Below are 10,547 nucleotides of genomic sequence, written 5' to 3'. Positions count from 1 at the left end.
ATGGGGACTGCAAGTGTGTTTTGTGTGTGTGTGCCTGTGTGCATGTGCTGGTGACCGTGTGGGTGACCTTCTAATCCAATCTGCAATAGGGAATAACAAAGTGCAGTGAGGCCAAGGTGGAAGTATATTAATAGAACATGGGGCTAATCATATATTATGCTGTTCGAGACCATGGTGCTGTCAATACCGACACAGAGCCAGATAACTCTGGTTATATAGACGCTTCTATATGCTCATCTATATCCCTACGGATCTTCAGTGTCCAGTGGATGTCAGGGACACGACCACTCCCTGCTGGACAGAGTGCTCACTGATTCTTATAGTGTTTACGTCACCAAATTGACACCCAATCTCTATATAGTGCACTTACTTTTGACCAGGGCCTCTGGTGCATTATATGAGCAAAGGGTGCCAGTTGGGACGCAGACTTGGACTGATCTGGCACCTTCTCTTTCGTGCTTTAATGGCTTTGCTGACATGGTCCAAATGCAACCAATTGCAAGTGTTTCTGATTTTAATTAGTCTAGACCTGGGAGTCAATTTGTCCTTCATGTCCAATGACTTTTGTAATGTGAAGGTTTATATCAATATGTTTGAAAGAGCAATAAGGTTTCCAGCAGGGTTCTATAACATCAGAACATAATGATTGGTGTTGTAAAAATAGCCAATGAATATACATCAAGTCTTTGTGCTTAGTGAACATTGTGTTCTATGTTTTAATAGAGTTTGATCTGTGATGGTGTTCTGGTTTCTCAGGTTCAAATAATGGTTGATTGAGCAATATCTCTAGCTACTATTACTGCCTAAATATCATATTGTATAAAATGAACAGATTTTAAGGCGCGTTATTGCACAAATGTTCTTTTATGCTCCATGAAAGGATGTGGCTTGTGTTGCCATGCAGTTCGAGTTAGAATATAACTGGCAGTAAAACATGACTTATCACACTATGCAAACAAGGAGACGTAGCCTGGAATGATCAATACATAGGGTGTTATTATCTACAAGTAATGCTGATTATATGACAATGGGTGTATGTAAGACATTACGATAGATAAAGCAGAATAATACAAGTCCTTTCAAATATTCACTAGTACTGGAAATACACTGATGTACAAAACTTAAGAACACCTGCTCGATCCACGACACAGACTGACAGGTGATATCGCAGGGGTGTGATAAAGCATATGATCCCTTATTGATTGTGCCACCTGTTAAATCCACTTCAATCAGTGTAGATGAAAGGGAGGAGTCAGGTTGAAGAAGGGTTTTTAAGCCATTGAGACAATTGAACGTAATTGTGTGTGTGTGCCATTCAGAGGGTGAAAAGGCAAACCAAAAGATTTAAGTGCCTTTGAAACGGGGTATGGTAGTTAAGTTGCACAGCTGCACTGGTTTGTGTGTCAAGAAACTGCAACTCTCCTGGGTTTTTCATGCTCAAAAGTTTCCCGTGTGTTCAAGAATGTGGCTCCACCAACCCAAATACGATCCAGGAACTGACATAAACTGTGGAAATCATTAGATCCAACATGGACCAGCATCCGATGGAACCCTTTCAACACCTTGCAGATCTTTGCCGCCACAATGAGGCTGTGCCTGAGGGATTAAAAGGGGGTGGGCAACTCAATATTAGGAAGGTGTCCTAATGTTTGTATGTCCGTGTATACCAAAAAAATAGATGCTGTTCTAATGGGCATTGTATGCAGAATCTATAGCCAATATTAATTCAAATCGATAAAAAAATTGATAATATGAATGGTTGGTGAGTTGTGACTTTCCCAAAAACATGTCTGTTGACAAAGATCGCGAGTAATCATTTAAAATTTTCGGCTTCTCCTGGCTTGCTGCGCTCGCCCTTTTCCTTCGCTTAGTGCGTTGAGCCACTGTCGCTTCCGTAACAAATGGCAGATCCGTGTCACTAACTGCGTGAGAAGTCGCACCCCCCCACCACCACCTCCCTCCTAATCCCGAAACGGTGCTCAAAGTGACCCAAAATGACGGAATGTTTTTCAAAAAGGTTTAATTATCTCGGACTGTTCTATCCCCTAAACGTTAGAGGATAGCATAATGTAATCTCTCCAAAATCCACAGAACCGAGTGCTACACGCCTTTCAGCCAGGTTACTGTCTTAAGCCGATGGCGAGACTCACAATTTGGAGCTGTCAATTCCCAGTGCGCAAAGCAAACTCATTATGTCGGTAGACGAGGGCGCTGGCTTCAGTTGAACTCACTGCCAATTAAAATTGGGTCCTTTGCTGGAGCTTATTAAAATAAAAAATCAAATGCACTCCTCGGCTTGTACTTTCCACTCAGAAGATGAGTGGATTCTGCTGCTATGCTCCTCCATTGTACGCACCCAGTGACTGGGCTACAATAACCCTCCCAAAGCATTAGCAGCGAAATTAGCTACATTATTCTTTGTGGGCTATCATTGTTCCAACCTCTTGGTTCATTTTGAGACGTTGACAAAGTAACAGTCTTATCTGAAATCAGATTACATAATATTCAATGTATTGGTATCTGGCTTTACTGTTTGAATGTTGATGACGATGTTGATGTGTAATAGATGACTAACATGAACACAATGTGAGACGGGAATTGTCCAATTCAAAATCAATAGCAAGGACTGACACGCACCTAAATCAAACGGCATTCCTAATATGAACCCAAATACCTCAAGAAATGAGTTCACCAAATGTGCTTTTCTTTGGAAACAAAGTAGCCGACAACTATTGTTCATGCGAAATTGTCAAATGATCAGTTACTAGGAAATCCATACGAGTAGCTAAATCATTTCTAAGACAGAGGCCTTAAGAAGCAGTGGGTGAGCTAAGATGGACAGGAGGATGAGCGTGAGAGTATGGTGTCGCGCTTACTTTCTATTTCCCTCACCTCGTTCTCCCACAGCCTCATCTCCCCCGGAGCACTCCATCCCTGACCTTGGAAGTAGGGACGGGCAGCCGTCGTACAGGGACCCTGCGGGCCAAGGCAGGTCGCGGCAAAGTTCAGGCCCGCATGCCTCTGACGCCACCATGACTTCTCCGGCCTTTGAGTGCCGGCTTTCCCCTTCTTCACCTGCAGTTTCACCTTATCATAGCCCCCGTAGCGGAAAAGGACCAGAGCAGCTGGTAAGTGTGAACTCGTCTTCCTCGGGGACCTTCTCGGTCCCCGCCGTGTGCTGCCGCCTCGGTGAACTGACTGTGGACTCCGCTTGGACTCAGCTTCGGCTCCTCGCTGGTTTATTCTCTTGCTTTGTTCCTCGCGTTTTGATCTGTGCTAGCAAGGTGCATCGATCGCCAACATTTGTGAAGAGTATAGTAGACAGTAACAAAGCTGAATTAAACGTTCACTTGACTCTTCTTTAAGGAGCTTGCGAGTAATAGAAGCTTGTTATGATGTCCGATCTGAGTGACGTCAGGAGCAAAGAGAGAAGAAAAAAACTGATTCTCCAGAGCTTCTCAGCAGTCTTGCATGGGGACACAAACCCGACGTCAATGAAGCTTCAGCTGAGGAAAGAGCAGCTGCCGTCGCAACGGCTACCCAGTGGCCATGAGGCTCTCAACTCCCGCGCTCTGAGTGTGTGTGAGTGGAGAGGCGAGGCAAGCTAGAAAACCCGGAGAGGGCAGTAACTGAGGAGAGAACGACAGTGATTTATAGGCACTAACTGACTGTTCCCCTCTATATACGCTTCTCGATAGCCGGGCAGAACTGGGACAAAATTCACACTGTCATTTCACATCCCCACCCATAATCTAATGGTTAAATAACATTAAGCAACTTAGTACACATTTCTCAACCTTTACTGCACTCTGTCTGTGCTTCTGTCTTGTTCTCATCTGTTGCACTATGTCTGTCTTTGCTCTGTCTGTCCTCCTATGTTAATTGCCTATACAATATAGAGCCACCATTTAAGGAACATGGCGACATCTGTTCTCGTTTCTTCTTTCCTCCAATACCACTCAAACTCTGACTGTCTCTGCTAAGCCCAGCATCCTTTCCCAACAGCACTTTGGTATCAAAAGAACATGGGACCACACTGCCTGTGCTGAGCCCAGCAACATTCTACTTTAATGAATAAACAACATGTATTAGATAATAAGAAGAAAGATACTGAATACATGCCTAATAACATTAATACCTTTAAAAGCCCTTACTACTTACATTGCAAATACAAGTCCTGGCTTCATACATGTCTCCCCCTATCTAATGGTTAATACTATTTACATTACCAAAGGGCCAATGGGAAGGATTTCAACCCTATTGACCTTTTCCACATTTTGTTACGTTACGAGCCTTATTCTAAATATGGATATAAAGACGGTTTTCCTCATAATCTACACACAAACCCCCTAATGATAAAATAAAAACAGAGTTTTTAAACATTTTTGCAAAGTATTAAAAATAAAAAAACCAGAAATGACCTGGAATTCACATAATAGTCAAACCCTTGCTATGAGACTCGAAATTGAGCCTCAGCTCTGCGTGATCTTTTCTGTTTTCCCTTGAGCATCCTTGAGATGTTTGTACACTTGATGTAGTCCACTGGTAATATCAATTGATTGATCATGATTTGGAAAGCAACACACCTGTCTATATGATGTCCACAGTTGACAGGGCATGCCAGAGACAAAACCAACCGTGAGTCGATAGGAATCCTTTGATTGAACCTGCTCCAGAGTGCTCAAACTCAGGACTGAGGTGAAGGTTCAGCTTCCAACAGCACAACGACCCTAACACACAGCCAGAGTAGAACCGCAGAGTGGCTTCGGACAGTCTCTGACGTCCTTGAGTCTCTGCCAAAGCCCGACTTGAACCCCGATCTAACACATCTCGGGAGAGACCTGAAAATAGCTGTTGTAGCAACGCTCCCCATCCAACCTGACAGAGCTCGAGAGGATATCGCACGAGAGAATGGGAGAAACCCCCAATACAGTGTGCCACTGTTACTCATACCAGAAGAGCTGAATCATTGCCAAAGTGCTCAACAAGTACTTGAGTAAAGGTATCAATACTTACAGTTGAAGTCCGAAGTTTACATTACACCTACCAAATACCATTAACTCAGTTTTTCACATTCCTGACATTTAATCATAGAAAAATTCCCTGTTAGTCAGATAGGATCCAACTTTTTGTTAACAATTGAAAGTCCAAAAGTAATAGTAAAGAGAATGATTGGTATTCATTTATTTCTTTCATCCACATTCCCAGTGGGTCCAAAGTACATACACTCAAATAGATTTGTAGCATTGCCTTTAAATGTTAACTTGTGTCAAAGGTTTCGGGTAGCCTTCCACAAGCTTCCCACAATAATGTGGAGTGAATTTTGCCCATTCCTCCCTGACAGGAATGGTAATTAGCAGGTTCTAGCCTGCCTTGCCAGCACAACACTTTTTCTCAGTTCTGCCCACAAATTTTTCTATAGGATTAGCAGGCTTTCGTGATGGCCACTCCAATACCTTGACTTTGTTGTCCTTAACCATTTGCCACAACTTTGAAAGTATGCTTGTGGATTCAATGTCCATTTGGAAGAACCATTGACGACCAAGCTTAAACTTCCTACTATGGTCTTGAGATGTTTCTCAATTATGTCAACATAATTTCCCTTCCTCATGAGCCATTATTTTCTTGTGAAGTCACCAGTCCCTCCTTGCAGCAAAGCACCCCACAACATGATGCTGCACCCCCTGCCTCACGGTTGGATGTGTTCTTTGCTTGCCAAGCCTTCCCCCCTTTTTCCTCCACAAACCAAACAATGGTCATTATGCCCAAACAGTTGTAATTTTGTTTCATCAGATCAGAGGACATTTCCTCAAAAATACATCTTGTCCCCTGGCCAGTTGCGAAACCGTTAGTCTGGCTTTCTATGCGCGTTTAGTGGAGCAGTGGTTTCATCCTGCTGAGCGCTTTCAGTGTATATTCAGATATAGGAACTCGTTTACTGTGGATTATAGAACTTTGCTTTACCTGTTTCCTCCAGCATCTTCACAGATTCCTTGCTGTTGTTCGTGGGATTTATTTCACTTTTCCACCAAAATACCTTCATCCAGGAGGACAGGACACAGTCTCTGCCGATCGTATGACGCTGCCGTAAGTCCCATGGTGTTTGTATACTTGCGAACTATGTTTGTTACAGATGAATTGTACCTTCAGGGCATTTGGAAAATTGCTCACCAAGGATAACCAGGAGTGTGCGAGGTTCTACAATGTTTTTTCTTGACTGGCCTGGATATTATTTTGATTTTCCCATGATTTAAAGCAAACATGCACTGAGTTTGAATAGTAGCTTGAAATCATACAACAGGTACACCTCATGACTCAAATTATGTCAATTATTCTATCAGAAGGCTTTCTAAACACATTCACTTAGTGTCTATGTTAAAACTTCGACCCACTGGAATTGTATACAGTGAATTACCAAAGTAGAATAATCTGTCTGTAAACAGTTTTGGAAAAATGTCTTTGTACATGCCTACAAAAGTATGTCCTAACTGACTTGCCACAACTATAGTTTATTACAAAAATTTGTGAAAGTGGTGAAAAGCAAGTTTAATACCCAACCTAAGGTATGTAAACTTTCGACCTTTCAACTGTTATGTAAATTTTGCATATTAAGTTTTTTTTTTTTTAATACATTTGCAAACATTTCTAGAAACCTGTTTTTCTTTGCATTATGGCATTATTGTTGTAGATTGTAGAGTTAAAAAAAAATCAATTCATCCATTTAGAAAGTAAGGCTTGTAACGCTAACAAAATGTGGAAGATTCAAGGCGTCTGAATACTTACGAATGCACTACGGTATAATATAGAGCCAAAACATCATAAACTGGACAGTACATATCTCTCCTTCTCTCTCTTCTTCCCATGTCCACTAACTTGACTGCCTGCAGCAGCAGCTGAGCTGTCTGTTCTGGCGGTAACACTTTTTAAAGAGTCCATAAAAAGTATTAAGCATTTAAACAAAACTTTGCTCAGCGTTATTAATCATTACTTCACCCTTGTAAATATTAGTAAGTATTATTCACCACATGTAATATATTTTCTTAACATTCCTGTGATGTGTGCTTTTATTTTGTTAACAACGTGTCGAGAAGAGTAAGAGGACCAAGGTGTACTGGTAAGTGCTCATATACTTTTAAAAAAATACGAACACTTGCAAAAACAACAAAAACGAACAAACAACAGTTCTGTAAGTCGGACACACAAACAGAAACAAAACTACCCCACAAACACAGGTGGAACAGGGTACCTATATTGGTTCTCAAATCCAACCATCGATAGACAGCTACCTCTGATTGAGAAGCCATACCAGGCCCAAACACATTAGGAAATACAAACAAGACAAACATTAAACACCAACATAGAGAATGCCCACCCAAACTCACGCCCCGACCAACCCAAATAGAACATAAAACAGGATCCTAAGGTCAGGGACCGGACATTTACCAATGACTGCAGAATGTCTACCAACGGCATCCCATCTTTTTGTGACGAATTAATAAAGGGTTTATTATGGACCCTAAAATAAAAATACCCATCATAGTGTGAATGAATAAACAAAGAAGAAAAATTCATGATACCTGTAACGGCGTTCCTCCTCCTCTTCTATCCGAATGAGGTAGAGGAGCAGGATTGAACCAAAATGTCAGCGTCTTGATATGACATTTATGTTTTAATAGAAAACACGAAAACACGAACAACACTTGAAATAACCAAAACAACAACGGGAGTAGACAGACTCTGGACGACGAACTTACATGAAACCGAAGAACTCACGAACAGAAAATGATCCTACGACAAAAATTACGAACGAAACGAAACAGTCCCGTATGGTGCCAACATAGACACTGACACAGAGTACAACCAACCCCACGACAAACAATGTGACAACACCTACCTTAATATGATCCAATCAGAGGAGATGAAAACCTACGCGTGTCGCTTGCTAATGAGAACCATATTAGGTACCCATTAACCCAATAGAAAGATGCTGCCCACCCCAAACTCACGGCCGACCAACTACACACATACAAAACTAACAGATAAACAGGGCAGGAACGTGACAAATACCTAATAACAGCTTAACTACATAGTTCAAATTACAGCATGTCAAGTGTTCCCCCCTACCCACTTAGCTAAGTGTTTAAATATTAGGCTACATATAATTCAATAGAAGTAAACAGAGAGAGAGAAAGAGAGTGAGAGAGACTGCCAGTTCCTTAATGTTTTGGTTGTATAATACARCCAATGGCTACATTAAGGAAGGGGCAGTCTCCTTCTCTCCCTTTTCTTCTATTGAATTCAATATTCAACCTTGTGTGTTCATCAAAGAACGATGCTACAACTAATTTATGTGGATAGAAGCGATGGGCTTCGTTTGACAGTGTCGTGCGCGTCTGCTTATATTTCTGCCAAGAAGTGACAGGCCTTTCAGCGATTGAAATGAGGGGGATATAGGTGGGACTTTCCAGCCTTCAGTGGCTATGAAATGTAATCCGACACTAGAGTCTGTAACGGAGACGCTGACAGTCGAGAAGCAGGTGCAACGTTTAATAAAACAATTAACATGGAATGAGACAACATAACAGTAGCGTCCACGCATAAACACAGGAACAATACTGACTGGGGAAAGAACCTAAGGGAGTGCTAGATATAGGGGAGGTAATAAGTGAGGTAATGGAGTCCAGATGTGCCTCATGATGACATACAGGTGCGCGTAATGATTGATCCCAGGACCGGTGGTTAGTATACCGCCGAAGTCGAATGCCGGATGGGAGGAGTGGGAGTAAACATGACAGTACCCCCCCCGACGCGCGGCTCCAGCCACAGGATGACGCCGACCAGAGGGACAGCCCCTAGGACGAGGAGCAGGCCGGTCCATGCAGCGAAGGTGGAAATCACGGATGATGTTGGGATCCAGAATGTCCTCCACCGGAACCCAACATCGCTCCTCTGGGCAATACCCCTCCCAGTCCACCAGGTACTGGAGCCAACCCCCATGACATCGGAAGTCCAGTAGAGATCTGACAGCATAGGCCGGACCCCCCTCGATGTCCAGGGGGGGTGGAGGGGTGTCGTGTGGGACAGCATCAGCTAGGGGACCAGGAACCACCAGTCTGAGAAGGGAGACATGAAAAGAAGGTGACATACAGTAGTCACTGGGAAGCTGCAACCTATACGTCACCTCGTTGACCCTCCGGAGAACTTTGAACGGCCCCACAAACCGGGGGYTCAGCTTCTTGCAGGGCAGGTGGAGTGGGAGGTTCCTGGTAGAGAGCCAGATATTTTGAAAATCTATCCACAACTACCAAAATGGTGGTGAAACTGTCAGAGGAGGGGAGATCAGTAACAAAGTCAATGGATAGATAGGACCAGGGACGCTGAGGCATGGGAAGGGGAAGGAGCTTCCCTGCTGGAGCATTCCAGGGGGATTTGGTTTGGGCACATACGGAACAGGAGTTGACATAGCGAGTTAGGTCCTGCGGCAAGGCGGGCCACCAGAACTTCTCAGAGATGGATTGGGTAGTGCAAGAAATACCTGGATGTCCAGCAACAACAGCTGTGTGTGCCCAGGTCAGCAGCCGATCCCTTATCCCCGTGGGATTGTAGATGCACTCGGGAGGACAGTTAGTGGGTGAGGGCTCCCTTTCCAGAGCCTGGCGAATGTCCACATCTATGTCCCAGACCACAAGATCTACGACACGGGAGGATGGGATTATAGGTGCATTCTGTACAGGACCCTCTCCCGAATCGTAGAGATGGAACAGGGCATCGGCCTTAGAGTTTTTTTWAACCTGGGCAATAGGTCAGCGTGAAGTCAAACCTTGTAAATAAAAGGGCCCACCTTGCTTGGAGCCTCCTCGCTGTCCCTATGTACTCCAGGTTCCGATGTTCGGTGAGGATGACGAATGGTTMCTTGGYACCCTCCAGCTTGTGTCTCCACTCCTCTAATGCCAATTTCACCGCCAGGAGCTCTCGGTCACAGGCATCGTAATTCCTCTCTGCAGGTGACAGCTTCTTAGAGTAATGTGCGCATGGATACAATTTCTGTAGATTACCATGTTGTTGAGACAGATAACGAGGTCAACATCATCGACCCAGTGTCATTATATACATCCTGTCTACTCGCTATTGGGAGGGATCACATCACTCATGTCGAGCAGTCCTGAATTCCTCCTGGCGACCGCCTTCAAGCTAGCAATGCCAATTTCATCTGAAGGCTGTCTCCTTGTTAACATTAGCTACCACATCATCCAACAGGAAAGATGAAAGCCCAAATGTAGATCGGGGCGATTAGCAGCCAACCACCATAAAAAGTACAATGTGTTTGATTGCCAACTTCTACCCCGTTTCATCAGGAACTTTGCCCTCCGTCAACCGCCCCTTCTCACCTCTCTCCTCAAGTTGGTCCCCGTAGTTGGTTGCCCAAGCACCGACGAGCCTTCTTTCTCTGAGGATGCTTCACCTCGGCCCATTGCTCAAACACCCAGATCCTATGATAATCTTTTGTGGTGGAGGTGGATGCTTCAACTGGGCTGGGGCATTCTGTC

This window comes from Salvelinus sp. IW2-2015, unplaced genomic scaffold (genome assembly GCF_002910315.2).
Source record: "Salvelinus sp. IW2-2015 unplaced genomic scaffold, ASM291031v2 Un_scaffold351, whole genome shotgun sequence".
Classification (NCBI taxonomy): domain Eukaryota; kingdom Metazoa; phylum Chordata; class Actinopteri; order Salmoniformes; family Salmonidae; genus Salvelinus; species Salvelinus sp. IW2-2015.
The sequence above is the reverse complement of the archived record's forward strand: the minus strand, read 5'-3'. Positions refer to the sequence as shown.